At 40.1% G+C, this 20,882-nt stretch overlaps 1 protein-coding gene across 3 annotated transcripts in view; it reads right to left on the reverse strand.

Moving 5' to 3' along the window:
* Positions 1 to 20,882, reverse strand: part of TTC29 (tetratricopeptide repeat domain 29) — a 226,277-nt gene that overhangs the window by 181,520 nt on the left and 23,875 nt on the right. Inside the window, exon 1 of one of the 3 annotated variants that reach the window (XM_038136454.1) lies at positions 4,581 to 4,719. The exons of the other annotated variants lie outside the window; for them this stretch is intronic. The gene's annotated coding sequence lies outside the window, so the exon portion shown is untranslated. Of the gene's footprint in view, positions 1 to 4,580; positions 4,720 to 20,882 lie in introns of those variants that run through there. 3 annotated transcript variants of the gene reach the window in all.

Consider the following 20,882-nt stretch of genomic DNA (forward strand, 5'->3'; position numbering starts at 1 on the left):
GGCAGTGATTCACACTGTTTCTCAGACAAGCCTGTGTGTTTATCCTCAGGCTTTCCAATCCTTGTTTAAGGAACTATGATCATCTGAATGTCAAAATTCAATTTATCAGCCTCAATATCTATGAAGGGAGTGAAATATAGAGGCTAGCAGCATGTGGGAGTTAAACAAGATGATCTGATCATCCCCTCTGGCCTTACTGTGACACCTAGCACTGAAGGCAAGGAGCTGGAAGATGTGCTGTCCCCTTTCTGTCTCCTTTTAATATGACCAAGATGATTTAACTTCAAAATTTGAGACAGAATCTAAGACAGTCCTCAACCGTGCTCCCTTCTCACTCAAACAGCTCTGAAGGTGTCTTCGGTGAGAACTGCTTTTAGGAAAGAATACACTGAAGAAGATGTAAAGTTTTTCAGATCTAAAGATAAAATTTTAACTTAAACACAGGCTGGAAAATAACTTGGCTTGCAGGGAAGGGCCTATTCAGGAAAATGCCCTATGGTCCAAGACATAGAATGGACCCTGATATGCAGGATGGGATGAGAGAAACTGATAATGGAGCTAGAAATGAAATTAAAATGGCAAGCACAGAGCAAGTGCTGTTACCAGCTGGGGTAAGAGCCTGACATCAGGAATAATCAGGAGGTAACAGGAAACTTGTAGGTTTGGGAGGGATATCAACTAATCTAATTTAATCCTGGAGAAGGCTGGGCTCAGAAGACAGAAACCCAGAGAGAGCTGAACCAAAAGTGAGGCAGGAAACCAGAGAGAGCACTGAGGTAGCTACAAGTGATGAAGAGAAATGAGAAGAAGGACTCAGGGAAGAATACTGGGACAAAATAGAGTTGCAGGAAAGAGGATGAGATGGAAGGCTGAAACAGGGAAAGGAGGAGTAGTCAGACAGAAAGGTTCCATCTTAGAGGATCCAGTCCACCAACCAAGACTTTATTCCCAGAAACTTGGATGGGAAAATTTCTCCACACCTGGCAAGAGGTTAGGGCATCCACAGGATGCACACCCTTTCTTCCTTCGTACTGACAGGCAGCATAAAAATAACTCTCAGCTACTGCTGTCAGTGACACTGTTAGCTCAAGTAGCAGATGGCTGTCACATGCATCCAGAGATTGCCATCTTGCTGATGACCCCTGTGGGGGGTGTTATGATTCCACAAAATCTAGTTCAATGTTTTCAATTTGCTTTTCTAAAAACCTAGGGAATTACACGAAGTATTAAAAACAATATTGTGCTTGCAAGTAAAGAATGTATTAAGATAAGCAGTATAAAAATGCCTGCTCTTTTTTTAATGTGCTCTCTTCTTTCCATGTTTCATGTGATGCACATTACTCTACAGGGGTAACAAATGCTACTGTCCTTATAATTTTGTCTCATTTATTTTTCTGTTGGTTTTGCTGTTGTTGTTTCTTTGTTTGTTTGTTTGTTTGTTTAATAATGCAGAAGATGGGGGGAAAATCAAGAGATCACTACAGCAAAAATAAAAAATGTATAATCTTAGGGTCAAGACAGTTGAATATTACCTAAAAAAGTGAGATTCCATATCTGCATCTGTACATAACACAAGGCAGAAACTTTAACTAACCTGATGACCACAAACTCTCTAAGTGTTTACACATCCCATGTGAAACATCTGGCCAGGTTTGCTGAGTACTCACAGTTTCAGCCAAAGTTTAATTTATTATAGTAGTTTTCTGAGTATCTAATATAGCATAAAAATGCAGAATGCTTTGAAAAGCCTTTTCAAGACATCTCATGATGATCACCAGAATTAACAGCTGTTTGACAATTTTAAACTCTCTCTGACAACACTGTCCATGTTGTCCAGTAACACTGCTTGATTTTGTATGGATGTTGTGAAGTATCACAGAAGTGTCCACAATAAATTACTAATTCAGTCAGCATCACAGAATTTGAATCTCATATTTAATATTTTTCAATGAAGATTAAAAAAATGCATTGAATGCTGACCATCCCTGATGAAGATGAAAACACACTGACATGGCAAAAATAAACAGTGTGTGTTTGTATGCACAGACACTGTAATTTCTATTTCTGTACAAAGGAGAAAACATGGGATGCATGGACAATGTTAAACTCAACAATCACGCTTGATATTTCAGCTTTAATAATGCTTTGTTAATCCAGATCTTTGAATGCAACATGCTATAAACTCATCTACATAATATTCAGAATTTAGAGGAGAGACAAAGGCTCAAAATTTGAATCAAAGTGTAACCCATTTGTCCTGCTTATGGTAGGGAGTATGGATTGAGTCATGTTTAAAAATTGCTTCCAGCCCAAACAATTCTATGATTCTGTACCAGTCTGGGAACTGTAACCTGACATGTTACTTTAGAACAAATGGCAGCAAAAGTTCTGTCAAATATAAACTTAATTACGTGATATTGACTAGTTTTCTGCAACTGAGACAATCATAATTCATACCAGTAAGAAGAGAATCAAGCAAGTCTACTATTTCCACTTGTGTTTTTCAGGCATAGAGATTCTGGATATTTCATCCACAGGAAGAAGCACAATCCCCAAAGCATTACAATTCTAGATAAAACCAACCAAAACTGCACTTCTGGGATACCTACCCCATGCACGGGTGTTAGTGTCAGACACGCCTGGAGCCTGGGAGGGACCTTTGCTCCTTGGGTGTGTTTTGTGGCCAGCAGGACCAGGGCCATGATCATCCCTTGTCCTTGGAACAGGTGAGGCTGCACCTCAAATCCTGGCTTCAGTTCCGGGCCCCTCGCTACAGAAGGACATTGAGGTGCTGGAGTGAGTCCAGAGAAGGGCACTGAGCTGGGGAAGGGCCTGGAGGGTAAAGGCTATGAAGAGCGGCTGAGGGAGCTCAGGGTGTTCAGCCTGGAGAGAAGGAGGCTCAGGAGACCTTCCTGCTCTCTGCACCTCCCCGAAAGGAGGCTGTAGCCAGGAGGCGATGGCTCTCTTCTCCGAGATGACAACCAACAAAACGAAGAAATGGAGTCAAGGTGCACCAGGGGAGGTTTAAGTTCGGATATTTGGGAAAATTTCTTCACTGAAGGGGTCAGGCATTGGGACAGGCTGCCCAGGGCCAGCGTTTGGGTCACCACCGCTGAAGGCATTTAAAAGACACGTAGATGCGGCACTTGGGGACACGGTTTAGTGATGGACCTGTGCCGGGTGAACGGATGGACTCGGTGGTCTCACAGGTCCTTTCCCAGCCCTGAAGATCCTGTGATTCCATGGATTACCCCGCTCCCTGGAAATGCGCTCTGAGGGCGCCGAAAATCCGGCGAAGAGCAACGGCGACATCTAGCGGCGGGACGGGGCGCCTCACACGCCGGGCCCGCCGCGGGAAGCACCGCGGGAAGCGGCGATCCGGGGAGATCTGTGTTCCCAGGGAGATCTGTGTTCCCAGGGAGACCTGTGTTCCCGGAGAGATCTGTGTTCCCGGGGGAATCTGCGACCCCAGGGAGATCTGTGTCCCCGGGGGAATGTGTCTCCCCAAGGAGATGTGTCCCCCCGGGGACAGCGCCGTGCCTCATGGGCAGGCAGGGACACCAGGGATGTCACAGAGTCAGAGGCACAGAATGGGCTGCTGGGTAGGAAAAGACATTTGAAACTCATCCAGTCCAATCCCCTGCAATGAGCAGGGACATCTTCAATTAGATCAGGTTGCTCGGAGCCCCATCCCTGGCCTTGAATGTTTCCAGGGATGGGGCATCTGCCACCTCTCATGGCACCTTACAGAGTTTCATCACCCTTCCTTCTCCTCATATGTAGTCTAAATCCATCCTCCTTCAACTCAGAACTATTGTCCCCTGTCCTACCCCAGCAGGCTCTGCTACACAGTCCATCCCCAGCTGTCTTGTAGATCCTTTAGCCATTGTAGGTGCTACAAGGTCTCCCTGGAGCCTTCTCCATGCTGAACAACCCCAGCTCTTCCAGCTGTCCTCATATGAAAGGTGCTCCAGTCCTCTTATCATCTTCATGCTCTTCTCCACACCCATTCCAACAGGTCCATGTCCTTCCTGTGCTGGGGACCCCAGGGCTGGATGCAGCACTCCAGGTAGGGTCTCACCAGAGCAGAGGAGCAGAGTCACCTACCTTGACCTGCTGACCATGCTTTTTTTTTTGGTTTGTTTGGTTTTTTGGGCTGCAGTTCCTGTTCCTGGCTCATGTCCAGCCTCTCATCCACCAGCATCCCCAAGCCCTTCTCTCCAGGGATGCTCTCAGTCCCTTCATCCCCCATCCTGTACTAATACCAGGGGTTGTCCCAGCTCTAGCGCAGTAGCTTGCACTTGACCTTGTTGAACCTCACAAGGTTCCCATGGGATCTCTCCTTGAGCTTATCTGGGTCCCTCTGGGTAACATCCCTCAGGCACTTCAAAGTGTCCTCTCTTTTGTCCATAGAGGCCAATTTAATATGATAAACTCTAAAAAGGCTCTAAAGTTAGGATACACAGTTAGCTGATTTTTCAGAAAACAAAACAAAACAAAAATTCTCAGTACATCTCATGTGTCAGATAAATAAATAAATAAACAAACAAATAAATAAATAAATATCAAGAACAACTCACCGAAGAGACTATGAGTTGTTTTCTGGCCACATTGGCAAAATGTATTTTTCTACCTTTCTCTCTTAGAAAGCTGAGTCATTTTTGCTGTTTCTGGAAAGCTTCATTCAGCTGAATAGTGACACTTACTGGGAAAACATGCCATGGAAATGCCAAGGCCAAATGGTTTAAAGCTGGCACGTCATAATCAGTTGAAACAAGAGCCTTACAAATGGGAGTGCTGAGCAAACACAGGCAGAATGTGGTCACTTTTTGTTCTAGTCCAGAACTTATACAGGCTACACAAGGAAATCAAATTAAATATGATCTATTTTGCAGCCCAGGTATTTTATTACACCTGTGTGAGTTGACCCAAAGTTTTTAAATAGGAATGAAACTTCAGTTGCTGGAACTGCCCTTGAAAAATAGGAAATGCTAAGTACATGACAAAAACCTTTTGAGGATTCATCCAATATAAAGCCTCCATGAGCACATGGGATCAATTCCTCCAGAGGTGGGACACAGGAAGTTTCTTTAGCCAAAACCAAACTTTTGTTAGCCCTGTGTTTAGTTGTCATCCATACAGCCAGTGAGGCTTCTGCTTCCTTTTGGTTTCGTACAAGAACAAAGGTGAGGAGGCTAATCCTGTCACAGGCTTTAGCAAAAGGCAAATAGAGCTGTGATGGTTTAAGCTGTAGCCACACATCTACCAGCCCCAGCTTGCTTTCCAAACCCCAAATCTGATTTACAAGAAGCGAATACACACTTTTTCCTTACTGTTTAAAGTTAAAATGCTTCACATTACAATAGCTGAGACTCCAAGCATTTCCTTGACTCAGCTGAGAGGCAGAAACCTCCAGCAGAGACACAGTGGAGAACTGCAGATTAAGAACACAGTTTAGATACCACATCAAGGTTCACCAGAAGTTGTCTGTCAAATCTTCAAATTAAAAAAAACAGTGAAATTTTTACAGACATCCACCTGACTTGCTACATCCTTCAAGATGGCAAAGAGGGGGATTAGGCTAAACATGCATATCACAGCAAGCAGTAATTTTCTGACTACACAACTGCTTTTCCTGAAAAGAGTACATATATCCTTAATGTGCTGCCAAAAACTCCTGCATCCTAAGGAGGCCCAGATGAAGTATTTTCAAATACTTGCTGGGTGCCCCTGACTGAAATGATTCTTGCTTTATTCAAGTAGCAGATTTCTTATACACAGCACACAGGGAGCCTTCTTACACACACATCACACTTCTGTGCAGATGTGGAGACAGAAGCTGTGAAAAAGACACACGAAAACCAGAAATGACCATAAAAGTGAAACCGTTCCTTCTCCTAAAAACTAATAACAAAACTACAGCCCATGCTGGGTAGCAGCAGTTTGCCCATGTGCCAGAAGAAAGCAAATAAAATAAAACTTAAATTAAAAAAAAAAAAATCTAAAGAGTTACACAAGCCAAGTCCTTTAAGAGAAAAAGCAGCTCTCTGAATAACCAAACACTGGGTCCTGGCATTAGTTTTTAGAGCTGTTATTCTTCTCCTACATGACTGCAGCAACTCTGAATATCTATTTATCCTTCTGAGGTCTGTGGAAGAATCTATTTATAGCTGTGGGATACCAGTGCTAGTGCATCATGACACTGGCCTCTGTTACTGGAAATGATCCTGGCCGATTTGCAGGCAGCAGGATGACTGACACATCCTATCAGAACAAGAAGTACAATTCTAGAGAGGAAGTACAAAAAAGAAAAGAGAAGCCTCAAGATGCATGGGAAAGTAGTCAAAACAAAACCAAAAAGATGGAAAAGTCACTTTTTGAATCCAAATGCCCTCATTTACAGACAAGTAAATGGAGTAAAGAACAAGCCAAAGTATCATTTCTGTTACATGAGCTCTTGGATGTTCTAATCATGATAACAAAGTCGTAATTCATCAAAGCTGAAAAGCATCCATAACTACAAAACAAAAGCCAAGGGTACCAGCCCTGATATGCACCTAAAAAAATCTTGTTCACCTTCCTCAGACTGTGCATCACCACAAAACCACTGGAATAAAATGCCCTAAAACTGATTTTGCCAGAAGTTAGAGAGTTATTCTCCTCTGCAACCCATCAGGACAGTATCTTCACCAAACCAGGAAAAAAATAGGCCCTACTGAGATATCAGCTGACACATTTTTGCATCTTCCACCACTTTCTCTTTTCCATTCCCTAGAGTGCTATATCAGTCAACACTTCACAACATCCACATTCCCTTATCAACAATCAGACATTAGTGTTCATGGCACTCCCTTGCCAATGAATAGGCAAGTTTGACACATGACTTATTTATTTTGGAGATTTGAGAAACTGTGATTCTTGGCTCTCGGCATTTCTAAGTTTGGGAAGGGCTTTATTTATCACCAGCTCTGAATTAAGGCTGTAAAACTGCTATGAAAACATGTAGATGGTCCCTTAAAGGAGAGCTGTGCAACACTGCCAGTGAAATGGTTAAACACAATGTCTGGTTATTAATAAAAGGAACTGAGCTGCATGCTAAGGGGTAAAGCCACAGCAGTACTGATATCACTGAAGTGTTTGCCATGCTTTGGGATAACAGGACTCTATTTATACGCACTGATGCACAGACCAGGCACTCTGTGCTAAGACAGGTGAGGGTAAGAACACACAGCTGTGAGCTGTCTTCTCCCTTTGAAGTGGCATTCTCAAGTTACGCAAATAAATCGCTTTCAAGGTGTTTTTCCTGGAGTTTAAGGGAAATCTACAGCATTGCCACAGCTGTAAATGTTTGTGGGTGTTCAAAGGTCACCCGGTGGGAAAGCTACTTTGCACAGTTTCAGTGGGAAACTCCTATTAGGCATTCCAAAGGGCATCCCCACATCACAGCCACTGCATGGACAAAGAAGGTATTCCTTCAAGTATGGCACTGCCAGCCAACTTACCTGGCAGTAAGGTAAGGCACCATTCATCTAGCACTTGGAACTGGTTATTTCAGAGGAAGCTACTATTTCATGTAGTAGAAATGAATGATTTGCTTTAGCAGAGGTCATTGTTCCATGACAAAGCAGTCTGTTGCTTGGAGAGGGCAGAGTATCACTATAAATATCAGCTTCCTACAGTTATTTCTCTTCTTGGTAGTGGTTGATATCTGGAATGTCAGATCAAAGAACAAATGTAGTAACTGTGCCCTGTACTGTAAAATCAATAAGTCAACAACTCTCCTTGGATCCTTTATTCTAAGGCAAAATCTGTATTGTCTGTACTCTTGGCAACAGTAGAAGATATTTAACTGTGAAGTTCATAGTGCAGGAGTCCACAGCAGTCTGGACAATGCTTTGCCTCAGTTTGAAGATGATGTGTTCATAAAAGAGTCATTTCTCTGAGGAAAACTGAAAGAACTTGTTAAGTCAAGGTAGGGTGGCCCTAAAGATGGTGCTGGTGCTTTTTGCAGCCACGATGTTCAGGTTATACCCTATCTTTACATAGGAGATTCAGGACTTCTCAGGCTACAGAGGACAACTTGAAGCTTCAGTAAATCATTAAACAATACATTTAATCATAGGGAATGAGTTGCACCTTCTGTTCTGACAAGGTTACTTTGAGTTTGTTTGGGTTCTTCTGTCTTCTTGCATTGTTGTTCAAGGTGTCAAATTTGCATCACTCATAAGAAAGCTTTTGCTTCAATGTCTCCTTCCCCGAGGTGAATGGGATACCCATTACCTTGGAAGAGGAGCTGCACCTTTGTTTCCCTTCTGAATTTTGATCAGATGTGCACTTGGCCTAGAAGGTGCAATTGCAGCAGATGTCCATGTTGCCAGAAGATCAGTCAGAAAACATTTAGCTCATTTCTTCATTCTGCCTTCCAAGAGCTGTTAGCAAGAGAATGTTTTTACACAGGTATGGAAAGACTAACATCAGGAGTAGTTTTTGAAAGATTCACTGCTTCAGGATGTAGCAGTAGGATGCAGAAGAGCTGATGCTATCTGGGAGAACCAGCATCCCACTGTGATGAACCTTCAGTCATTATGTACTTGCTTTCTAGGCACCAAAGACATCAATTTTTAGGCCACACACTGGACAGTTCCTGATCATTAAAGATTTGCCCCAGGAAAGCCCTGCCCAGCACCACATGCTCCTTCCATATGCAGAGCCCATACAGAGAGGCAATGTCCCTATTTGTTTGACACATGTATAACCTACACAGACACTACAGGACAGACAGAATCCCTTTGTCAGCACCACTCTCAGCTCAGGGACTGAGCTACTGAGCTCCAGCAGACCCGATTCCCAACAGGTCCAGTGCCCCAGCAGGTTTGCTGGGATCAGAGAGACCTTTCTGAAAGCTGTCCTCTTTGCCCAGCTCCAAGCCACGTTTCCCATGTAAGACCCATGACAACCCATCAGCACTCAGCCGGCACCATAACTTTAGCCAAAATATTTTTGTTTCTCTACAGTGCCCCTTGAGAAACTCAAGCCAATTTTCCTCTGAGCTGCTAAAAACCCTGAAACCTTCAGTGACAGACCCTTCCCTGTGCCCAGTGTGTAGTCCAGATTTAGGGAGAACTGTTTCCTCTCTTTCTCCACACAATTATCTTGCTGATTTCTCCCTAGTGCTATGACGCTTATGTTATTCTGCCATCCCTTAGTGGATTTGCCACTTTCACGTCATTCATAGATGATTCAGTGGAAGAACCCAGAAAGGCCCTGGAAGGTCTTGGGAAGGTCTTGCAAAGAAGGCATTGGGAATGATATTGAACAGCACATTGGGACATTACGACGCTTGTTATCCTTGAAGGCAGCACACTTTGCACTTTCCTAAACCTACACTGCTCTGGAGGCTGACAATTACACATTTCAGTACATGATTAAAATACAGGGCTCTTTGTGGGGCAGCCTCAAGATTCTCTCTGTTCCAGTCATAATTTTCACCCACACCTCTGAGTCCAACCCATGCTAGAGCAGAGCCTAACCAAACAACCTTAAAGGTGATTTGAATGTTTTCACAGGCACTTGTCTGTCCTGGCAAAAAATCTCTAAGTACTCGTTGATTTTCTTCCATCTAGTTTAATAAGGTCCAGCTTGCAGGGATTATTTTTGCTTTCCATTTTTGTCTTTTTTATTTCTGATTGCCCACAGCTTAACTAAGTCTTGACTAAACTAATGATGTAATTAATCATAACTAAATAGATACATTTTAAACGTACTACCACTGGTAACTGATATGATGCTTTTCTATTTATGAAGAAACAAACCAGATTGTCAGTATCAACTCAGTTTCTAGGGAGTCACAGCAGCATATTTTTCCCCAAAGTGACCCAGAGAACACACAAAACATCTGTCCTCAACAGTTTTAAACTGTCCTTTGGCATTAGTTTGGCTTTCTCTCCATGTTATTCTTTTTTTAACTCAGAACAACTTTTTCCAGTCATCCAGAGGAATCTCCAGTAAAAACAGACAAGTCATGAGTTGATGTTCTTGATATTTTTAAGGTTAAATAAGCATTTTTATTTTGAGTAAATCAACAAAAGTTCCTACAGATTGCAGTGGAAACTACTGATTGAACAGAAACTTTGTCTCACATGCTTTATGAGGCTGTGTATACATCTCAGTAAACAGGAAAAGAAGGGCATAAGCCTTATTTTTCTTTGAATTACAGAAATAGTTTAATTCTAGCTATGCATTCAATAATACTGTCTTCTGCATCACAGTTTATCCTAGGATTTACACCCTCATGTAAAAAGATCCCATACTTTCATGGATATACATGAGAGTGAAAGTTAAAAGATCCACATGGGAACAGACTCAGTGCCAGTGAACATGGACATAGCCAAGGCTCAAGTATTGAGAGGAAATGGTCAACAGTGGCTTAATGGATTACCATGTGGTCAAGGGAGTTGAATCAAGCAAGAATTCCTCCCTCAGCTGGGCTGACCTGCTCTTGAAGTGAGAGAGGTTTAATGTTGTATACAGCAAGAACTAATTTTTTACTCCACTGTTCCTTCTTCCAGCTGCTGAATAAATTAGGGCCCCAGATAATACACTTTCAAAAATAATTTTACTTGAAGAATGACAGACTTGCATTGGGCTGTTGTTTCTGACTTCTATTGGTCTTAAGTCAGCTCCAAATACACAAGAGAAGTCTGGAGTGAGAATTCCTGGAAATGAAAACATTAATTTCCCCCAATAAGCCTGAGAATTTAAAGGGAAAGAAAGGGTAGTCTAATGAAAAAAACCCACTTCTTTTACTAGTCTTCCCACAATTAGGAGGAACTTAACAGCTGCAACCACTTACCATTTAGTTTAAAAATGCCCTTTTTTGAAGGCAGATTTATTATTTTTAAAAAACTATTGCCTAATCCCTCTCCAATAAATTCACAGAGATCATGTGTTAATATAGGACCATAGATTTCATATGTTGTACGATTAACTGTAGGCCAAGAATTTTTCTCCCCCACAGCAGCAAGCTGCTTGCCAGTAATACTGTCAGTGAACATACTGGATTTCCAGTGTGGAATAACTCTCAATATATTTATGCTTTCTTTTAGGACTAGTGTTTCTATATGTGGTAGCAGAGTGTTTCTGCACAAGAAAGTCTTTGATAACTGATCTGATAAACCCATTTCATCCATCCTACCCAGATAAACCTAATGAAGGAGATTAAATTAATTTCTTTGTCCTAATAAACCGGAACTTGGATGACAGGACATAACTTCTAGTAAGTCCTAGAAACAGAGAAGAACTATATGTGCTAAAGGAATAGGGTGGTACAAGGACAGAGACAAGTTATCCAGAAAAAGATGCAAAGCTGGAAATTGTTAAAAAAAAGAAAGGTTGTAATAATGAAAACAGTGATGAACTGAAGCAAAAATCCCTAACCACTTCAAGGGAAAAAAAACTGGGTGGGATAATGGAACAAAGCAATGAAAGCAGATGAAGAATACATGCAAGCCAGGGAAGGCTAAGACAATTTTCTGTGGATATTTTTAAATTCTCCAAAAGGAGCATGAAGGCAGGACAAAACACCAAGGGTCAAGTGATGACTCAAGGACTGGTGTCAAAGGTGAGCTTGGGGATGTTCCACAACCAGAAACAGTTCATGAAAAGGAGGAACTGTCTTTGAAGGACAGCCTTTCTCTGGATCCCTTAAAAAATAACCAAACCACCTTGTTGGATCAAATCTAGCACAACCAGTGTGAGCAAAAAATTGACAGGAGAAATATATCATAAAAACAACACAGCCTCTGAATGTCTAGTTCTGTTTCACAGGACTGGAATAAATGTGACTTCTTAACATCCAACACCTTTTTCAGGCCACAAGAATCTGTAAAGTTACCTTGGTGTTTTATCCCCAGGCCATGTTTAGTTTATGGAAATAATTCTTGGAGTTTGGCTTCCAACATGTTACACAGTGTTCCAATAGTGGCTGAACTAGCACCAAACACAGTTACGTTCATCACTTTGTTCTTACAAGAGTTTCTACTGCTTATTATGCACACTTGTTCTAAGTACTCCTGGAACTTCAGCAAAGCTGATTGAGGAAGGCCTGGAGTGTATGATACATAAAATTACTGCTTGTGAGGAGAAATTTCACACAGAAATTCAGACAACAATCTTAGTTCCTAAATATCTGGTTTGTTTTATGAAATATCTTTTGGTTGCTCAGACCAAGGTGATCCGAATAATTTCCTGTTCCCATTTCCTGATCCATTTCCATCTGTTTCCTTACTAATAAGTTCCCATTATTTTACTTCTTATCTTTCAGTTGCTTTAAAATATAAAATAACTAAGGAACAAGAATAAGCTCCTACAAGGCCCTCTTGAAGGTCTCCTGACTGATGAGGGCTTTTTCTCTACAAAGACAGGGATGCTGAGTAGCTAGGAAGGTGTAATTAAAGGGAGGTGTATTTAAAGAAGGTTATCATCTTTTAAAATTATTTTTCCTTCCTAAGGAGAAACCTGCTAGGTTTGGTTTTTTCCCCTTGTTTGACAGAAAACAGACCGTGGACAGATTTACTGACTTAACTGGACTAGCTACAAGGTTGGAATTATGTATGTGCTTCAGTATCTTGCCAGATGAGTAAAAGAAGTGTTGCTATCCTGAAGAATTTACCACTGTATTAAAAATTCAACAGAAGGGGGTCACAACACGCTTGCACGCATGCACCTTTACCTGCCAACAGAGCTTCACCAAAAAAAGTGTTCTGCATTGGTTTGGGTGTTTTGAGTCCCTCTACTACAAAGTAAAAACATGTTCAGGCTAATTTTTCTATTATATAGCTTACTTATCTTCTAAAATAAATAGCTGTAATTACTGAATTCTTACAAGATTTTCCATACAACTCAATTCTGACTTAACTGACCTTGGTTCTCAACCTTACTTTTGCTCTCTGAAGCCTCTTCAGTGGTCCAATCCCAGGGTTAGGACTTGAAATTCCTCCCCTGGCATACTTGGTTGCCAGCTGTCAGGCTGCCATACCTATTTGGATGGCAGGTGTCTTCTTAGATTGCTCTACTCTCTTATTTAAAGTACTTTTTGATCCATTTCCTATATTTACTTGTTTGGAAGAGAGCCATCATCCTTCCTGAAGAACCAAAGATGGAAGTTAAGAGAAGACTGGGAAACTCTGGGAACAGCTGAAAATACCACCTGGAAAATCTTTGAATAATGACTCTGTATCTTAGCAAAGACAAGATAACAATCTTCAACAGCAGACAAGCTGCTGCAAGGAATAAAATGATTAATTTGTTGACTTTGCTTATGGCAGACAGAAAAGAAATAGTGAACTTACAGAGGCATATAGGGGAAAAAACCCAAAAGCAGCACACCTTTTTAATGGCATAATTAGTGAAGGCCTGGAAAAGATTACCTAAAAAGTCATAAAATCTCTGGCATCAGAAGCCTTCAAGAAAAGATGAGGGAAGTGTTTTCAGGAATGCCACAGCACAGCCTGCCTTGCCTGTGATCTCATGAGGTCTACTTTTAGTCCATTTTACAGTAAATCTCTTCTTTTTTTGCTCTGTCTTTAGGCAAATGATGTCTAATAAAATTGTTTGCCTGCCCAAGCACAGACCGAGGCTTATATCAAAATTCACACAACTTGCAATTCAACAAACTTTCAGCACAATGTTTAAGTACGTTCCTAGAATTAAGAACACATCCTTGAATGAGACTGATGACTAAGGAGGAATTGATTTAGGCATGTGTTTTCTATAAGGCAAGTTTGCAAAATCTCCTGTGGAAGAAAAACCCAAACACTAAAATTTCAACAAGAAATCCCAACAAACAGTCCAGAGCATTTTTTATTTCTTACAGTCTCTGCCTCCACATTGGGAAAGGAAATGAAAGCTGTAACAAGTAAAGGAAATTACAGCTTTTTCTTTGTCCCTCCTACACATGCATTAAAAAGAAGGGATGTGTGGGAGGAACATCAACATCTTAGCCCACTTACATTCCCTTTGCTCCGTTTTCTCCATCCAAAAATCAGAGTTCAAATGAAACATGAGAAGCTTTAGTCCAAAAGCAGAAAATCTCAAAAAGTGTCAGAGATTATTATGAGAATGAGGACAAAGGCCTTCCAGATTGCATCAGTTACATTAACACCCACAAATTAATTACCTTACCTGCCCTGAACTTTAACTATGCACATATGTGAAATCCCTGGGGATTAAAACTTAGTGACATGTGGTAAACTGGTTGTGTCCTCTGTGCAAACCTATCAGGAGTTTTAATCCATACCACTTAAACAGGAAAAGGCTGCACACTCTAAATCAGTTCTGTCATTATTTAAGTACGAAGTTGAGACACTCCAGTATTTGTTTACAGACAAAACATTTAAACTAACTGCATACCTGATGTAAAAGTGTCTGATTCAGCACATCTTTGACAACACTTCTAATGTATGACCAGTTTTCATACACTTAGTATATTCCTATGATGCTATTGGGTGTCAGAATCATTCCCTGCAATCACAACAGATACAGAGCTTATCCAAGGAAAAAAAAAAAACCAAAAAACAAAAAACAAACAACTTGGGTTGCAGTCCACAAAAAAAAGTTAAAATCTAGCAAAGAACTTTCATGTTGCTATGACCACCATAGCAACTTACTATAAAAACAATGCACTTTATCAAGCCCATCTTCAGCTATTTGTTGTGAAACTGAATACTCATTGTACAGTATAAATCAAATATTTGTTTATAAGAGTTATTTTTTAAAATGTCTAATTAAGTTACATTTCCTTTCTTTGAAATAATTCTTCAAGTTCTTTTTAAAACAAAGTGTTCATTTTGAACCATGATACCTGAAGTAGAAGTCTCTGACACAAACTTAGCTTTCTAGCCTTTGGGCAAAAAATAAAACTGTTGTTAAATTAAAATGAACCAGAAAATTTATGGTGAAACACATTTGTAGAAACTTTTGCTAATAACAAACATTTGTCCAGTGACACAGATTCTAAGCAGAAACACATGACGAGGTGAGTCTTGCAGTGGTACAGCAGCAGGATTCAGGAACATTTTGCTGAGTGAGTCTGAAGACCAAATAATTGTGGTACTAAGCCATGTAGATGTTACAACATCAAATACCACACTCCACTGTATATATATTATCAGCATTATTTCAATGTCATGAATAAAATTCAAAGTTTTGTAAGCTTCGAATGTTCATTTCATTGGTGGTTTTTTTCTCTAATTTTCATACCATCTGCTTTATTATACTGGCTGTTTGAACCTAAATTGGCCAAATTGTTTTTGAAACTGACTGGCAATGTAACTAAATACCTTTTGCTGATGCTGCAGGAACAAATCTGACAATTTTATTCCCAGTTACAATAAATCTGTCAATAAATCTAAGCTTACCGCAAATAAATTAAACTGCAAAGAAATCATCATATCAATCAAACATTTAAGGAGATGCTTCCATCTCCAAGCAGAATACTCTCATCCCTACTCTCTTTGTTCTTTACTATGTGCCCCAGTGTTAAAACTTTGTATTTCTTGGGCAAGATATAAAGGAATGTATCCATAATATTGTAGTTAGCTTATGTTCAACCCTATCTCAACTATTAACCTGAAATGCTATCTAAACAAAATTTTTAAAGTTCAAGAAGGTAACAAATCCCCATGCTTCTTGATTTAATTAGAACACAAAGTTCTTATCTGGAAAATGTGGTGTATTTCTAACTAAAGAGAGATTGATAGCACAGAAAATCAAACCATTTATAAAATTACCATATAAAAAGTAAAGCCAGGATAGGGATGCCACTAAATGTGAGGTAAGGCTCACTACTAAATGGGATCCAAGGCTAGGCATTTAAGTATGCTGGACTAATTTTGAGTGTCATGGAAAAGTAAGGAGATGACATCCTCTGCTCATGTAAGCAAATATCTTCCTCAACAGGAAAAAAACCAGCAGCAGTTTTAAGCTTGCTTTTACTTGTGTTACTGCACACATGAGTCTGAGGTGTCACTGCAGCTTGGGTAACTTGCAGAACACCCATTTCTCGATATCTTGAAGTGTATTGGGTAAATTGATTGCATGAATATCAAACCAGTCATCTGATGATGAGATTTTGAGCAGTCTTCATTGTCCCTAGTTGCCCTCAAGCACTGAATATGGCGTAAAGCTTTTTTCTAGTTTATAAATTAATCAGCTAAAATAAAACTACAGTGGTCTGAAGACATCACAGTGACCAAAAGGATTTATCTTAGCTCTGTAAACTCTTGTATAGGCTGAGATTTTGTGGATAGTGCCTGAGCGCACAGGACTGCGTACACTGAAAATGCTTACTCCTGAGTTTGCCAGCAAACAACAAACCAAAATAACAAACCAAAAAAAACCACCCCAAACTCTCCCACCAAAATAAAAACCCAAATAAATAAAATCCAAGCCATAACAAAACTAGCAAACATACACACACAAATGGTTACAAGACCACCAATTGCATTCTTAGCCCATCCCCACAATGAATTCATCAGTAGTCCCAGTTTTTCAGAATGAAGTGTATTTCTCGGAGGCATGATTTCTTCTAGGCTCCTAAGTAGAAAATTGGGTGTTAGAAATCAGGACTCTTGTTATAGGGAGAAGCTTTTGCTTCAGTTTTTTTTTTAGATGATTTATGCAGTGGAGTTTCAAAGAGTGTAAGTGCTCAGTTTGCAAATTCATCGTATTGCTCCTTTTTCCAGCCCACAGTTTCAACAGAAAAGGCAAACACCCTGTTCCACCTAGCACCAAGTGCAGCCATGCCTTCTGAAAGTGTTTCATGTCAAACAGTGTATTCATGCTTACTGTTCGTCTTTGTCCAAGATGTGGCAGTCAGCTCCCACCCAACATTTAAGAGCATCATGACAAATAGCTGTTTCTTGAAGTGTTTACTCAACACGGTTGAAAGGCTTTTTTCAGCCCTGGCTCAATGGGATTTCAGCCTTGAGCCAGAAACGCTGTGATCTTTGGGGGCTCACAAAGTGTGAGTGGCCTTACAAAATCTAGGCAGTTTGCCAAAGGCTCATTTTTTTTTCAAACTTTGCTGAACCATGGTAGAAGGTTAAACAATTCACACAGTTTTGATTCTCCCTACCCCCAATTTGCCTTGTACTTAATGTCTTCTTGTCAAGAAGTAAAGTATCTTCATAATGAGATGGATGGAACCATTTCAGATATTATACAGCAGTGATGGTATTGCAGGAAATCTGAAACAAATGTTAACTTCAGTCCTTTTCAGCTCAAAAGAAAGAAGTATATTTAACATGCTGAGAAGTTTTTACATCACATGGTATCAATTTTCTTATGGTTCATTTGAAGTAATAGAAAAAAAAAAATCCAACCCCAGCTTTATGCTGAGAACTGGCAAGCAGGAAGTGAACTGCTCATGTCAAGGGGCAAGCCTCAGAAATCTGACTCCAGGAAAAGAATGCCTTGTTTCCAAAAGCACTAATGCACACATCATACAGTGCGAGCATTTTTTCACACATGCATTTTAATTTATGCATGCTTTGTAGCAGAAAAGGTCCATCGCTTACGAATCAATAGAAGGAAAAAATACGCAACCTATTGAAAATTAATGTTTGAAAGCCTTGGGTCATTCTGCAATTGCTTTTTGAGATTAGAAACAGATGTCTCTAAGTTGTTCAGAACAGTATATTACTTCAGAAAATGCTCTTCTGGACACAGATTTTATGTCCTATTGTAAGCCACAGAAATTCTGTAAATCAACACTTCAGTGAGCAAATATACTAGGAAAAAACCCCAACAAACTAACCAAACAGACTATCTTGCAACAAAATGTATTTTTGTTCATTTTGACAAGTGTTGTTTTATTCCTGATCCCACTTTCAAATACTCATGAAGTCCCTTTAATAGGCTATAATTATCAGCTACTAAATTTGTAGATAAATTTAGATTGACATTTTCAATATGCAAATTATATCCTCAGCAGTGAAAAAAATATACATATATCTATACTTGCTTAGAAATTAATACAAAGAAAGGGAACCTGACATGTCTCCCTTTTAAAAAATCAAAAAAACCCTGTAATTTCAGTAACAGTTTTCCCACTTTATGTCTCTTCACCTTCAGAAGGGCTCTGCCTGTAGCCCAGCTGTGAGCAGCAGCATTAGCAGACAGACATTCACTTTTCTGATTTGAAAGTAAGAAGAAATAGGATAATGTGATGCAGATTGCATGTCATCATTCCCAGTGTACACCAACATGGGAAGGTACCCTACCAACTTCTGCTGCTAAAAACCACTGTCTAAAGTAAGGGCCCATGTTCTTGCCACGATTTCAGTGGAACAGCAGTGGGTGGATGCCCACATGAACAGGCCCACTGGCAATTTCAGGGAGCTACATTAATATTTTTACCTCCGTGAGCAAACCCTCTAAGGTCCTGCATGGTATGTTTTCCAAATTGTTGCCAAATATCAATACACATTACTAAAAATTCCTCCAAAAATATTTTTATTTCTCTTTCCAAATGTCTTTATTTCTTCTTTCAATACCATCTTTCTATAAATATTCAGTCAGTGAGGGCATGCTTTGGCATTTTTGCTCAATACCAGCATTTTTGTTTATGTCAGCAGGAGGTTATGGGACTGCACATGGAATGTTTGCTGTGAGCTATGAGCTCCATGGGGTGGACAGCAGAGGCAAACACATTTCTGACGCGTAAGTGATTGAGGGATCTGGCTTAAACATGTGTCACAAAAAGTTTATTTGTCTCTCTAGCTAATCTACAGAGAAGATGCAAATCTCCATGAAATCTCCATGAAACAAATAATCTGAGGATGGGCTATTCCTTGGACAGACTAAACAACACTGTCAGTACTTTTCTAAATATTATTTTGCATTACTGCAATACTTTCCTTTGACAATCCACCACAAAGATCTTCCAGTTAAGTTGACTTGCTTAATATTGACAAATATAGCAGAAGTATATTGTGAAGCCATCTCTTCTTTATACTTTAATTTTCACTATCCTACTTATTGCATAATTTGGTATCTTGTTCCTGATGCAGCATCCCATATGATTGCCTATGTATTTTGCCAGGAATAATATTCATAAATAATTCCCAGCTCAGAGTTGGCAAACAGTGTTTTGAAGGCAATGTGTTGTTTATTCCAACAGAAAGCCTTGTGATAGTTGTATAAACACAATAGGTACAATACAAATTGTGAGCAGTTCCCTCATTCAGTCCCTGATGTCATTTATATAAATAGGTACATTTCACCTTAAGAAAACACTAGGCAGCTTTCAGCTAACAGAAAAACCCCAAAATTATTTTCTCAGTTCCTTGAGGCTTACTTCTGAAACTTTATCATAGAGAAAATTATCATAATTTCAAAAATTAAAATTACTGATGGAGAGACTCAAAGCAAGCAAGCACATGGAGCAACTGCATTAAAATATTGTCATTTAACAATATATTGGAGAGCTGGGAAAACGGAATAAGAAATTTGTGAGAGAGTCTGAGCTAGCATATACACTGTGTCATAGTGGTTAGCAGGTCTCTGACACAAATGCAAAAAGCTGGGCATTTATGTTAATGAAAACCACTTAGTCACTTGCTAGGAAAATCTAACTGTATAACACTTAGCTAATAGCACTGGGTAAGTGAATAAATCCATATCATACACAAACAATTGACTGAAATGGTTTGTGCTGTGTACTTAGCACCAAACCCACCTTTGCTCTGGACATCCCCACTGGGCTGGCAGCAATCATTGCACAGGCATAAACATGGAGGAGATTGGTTATTGTCACTATGAGAGCTTGACAGCAGCAGACAATTTCTGTTTCCGCCCACGGATACACGATCCCAGTAATATCCAACCCAAAAGTTTGGTGCACACAGCAGCCAGATGTAAAGGCAGAATGGTGCTTGAATCCCCAACAGGCTGCGCCACTCACTGTGCACAGGCCACAGCTAAACCAGACACCAACATGATCACATTCATCCTGGGAAGGGCCAGAGCATCACCCAGAGAACAGGAGGGTAGTGAGAAAGCTCCCCTCAAAAGCTGGAGATGCAAAGCCAGCATTGCCCTCACTCCAAAGGAGTCCCAAGCCACTTTCTAGAAAGTGCCGCTGAAAAGGAGTCCCAGAGTACAGAAGACACATGGGCCACCTGTAGCCTTGTGCTTATTGTGACATGGACGTCAGGCAGATGTCACACCACAGTGTCTGTAAGAGTGGCTTTAACCTGGGGAGCAAGGAGAATGCTCAGTGCTGTTCTCTGGCCATCCTAAATTCAGTTCAGTTTGTAGCTGATCTTACCTCTTATCACAACTGCTATCGAAGTTCTTATTTGACAGTTCTTATTTACTTTGACAGAAAAAGACTGTTCTTCAAGAAGCCTAACTAAAGAAATAAAGAAATGGACAAAAAGTAGTAAGATATCACCATTTATATATATATATATATATATATATATATATATACACTTTAAAAGAATGAAACTAAATTATTCTTTAATCACACAGTTAAGTAAGCATTTAATGCAGGCTACCCAGTCACATTAATACATCTATTAGACCACCTAACTTAATCAGCCCTCAGGGAAACACCACTGCATTGAATATATAAATATTCTATTCCTGCACTTTTCAGTTTGCTAATTTCCCCATAATACTATTCTAATTTCAACATAATGGAAAAAAAAAGGCAACACAAACCCAGTCTTCTTCGATAGACTGAACAACCAAATACCACACTCATAGAGAGATGTTGATCTGAAGACCTGGAGAAGGAATAAGCCTCAACTGTACAAACAAAGTAAAAATCCCAAGTAAGTCAATTATTTATTTGAATTTGCAACCCATCCTGCGGG

This window comes from Motacilla alba, chromosome 4, assembly GCF_015832195.1.
Source record: "Motacilla alba alba isolate MOTALB_02 chromosome 4, Motacilla_alba_V1.0_pri, whole genome shotgun sequence".
Classification (NCBI taxonomy): domain Eukaryota; kingdom Metazoa; phylum Chordata; class Aves; order Passeriformes; family Motacillidae; genus Motacilla; species Motacilla alba.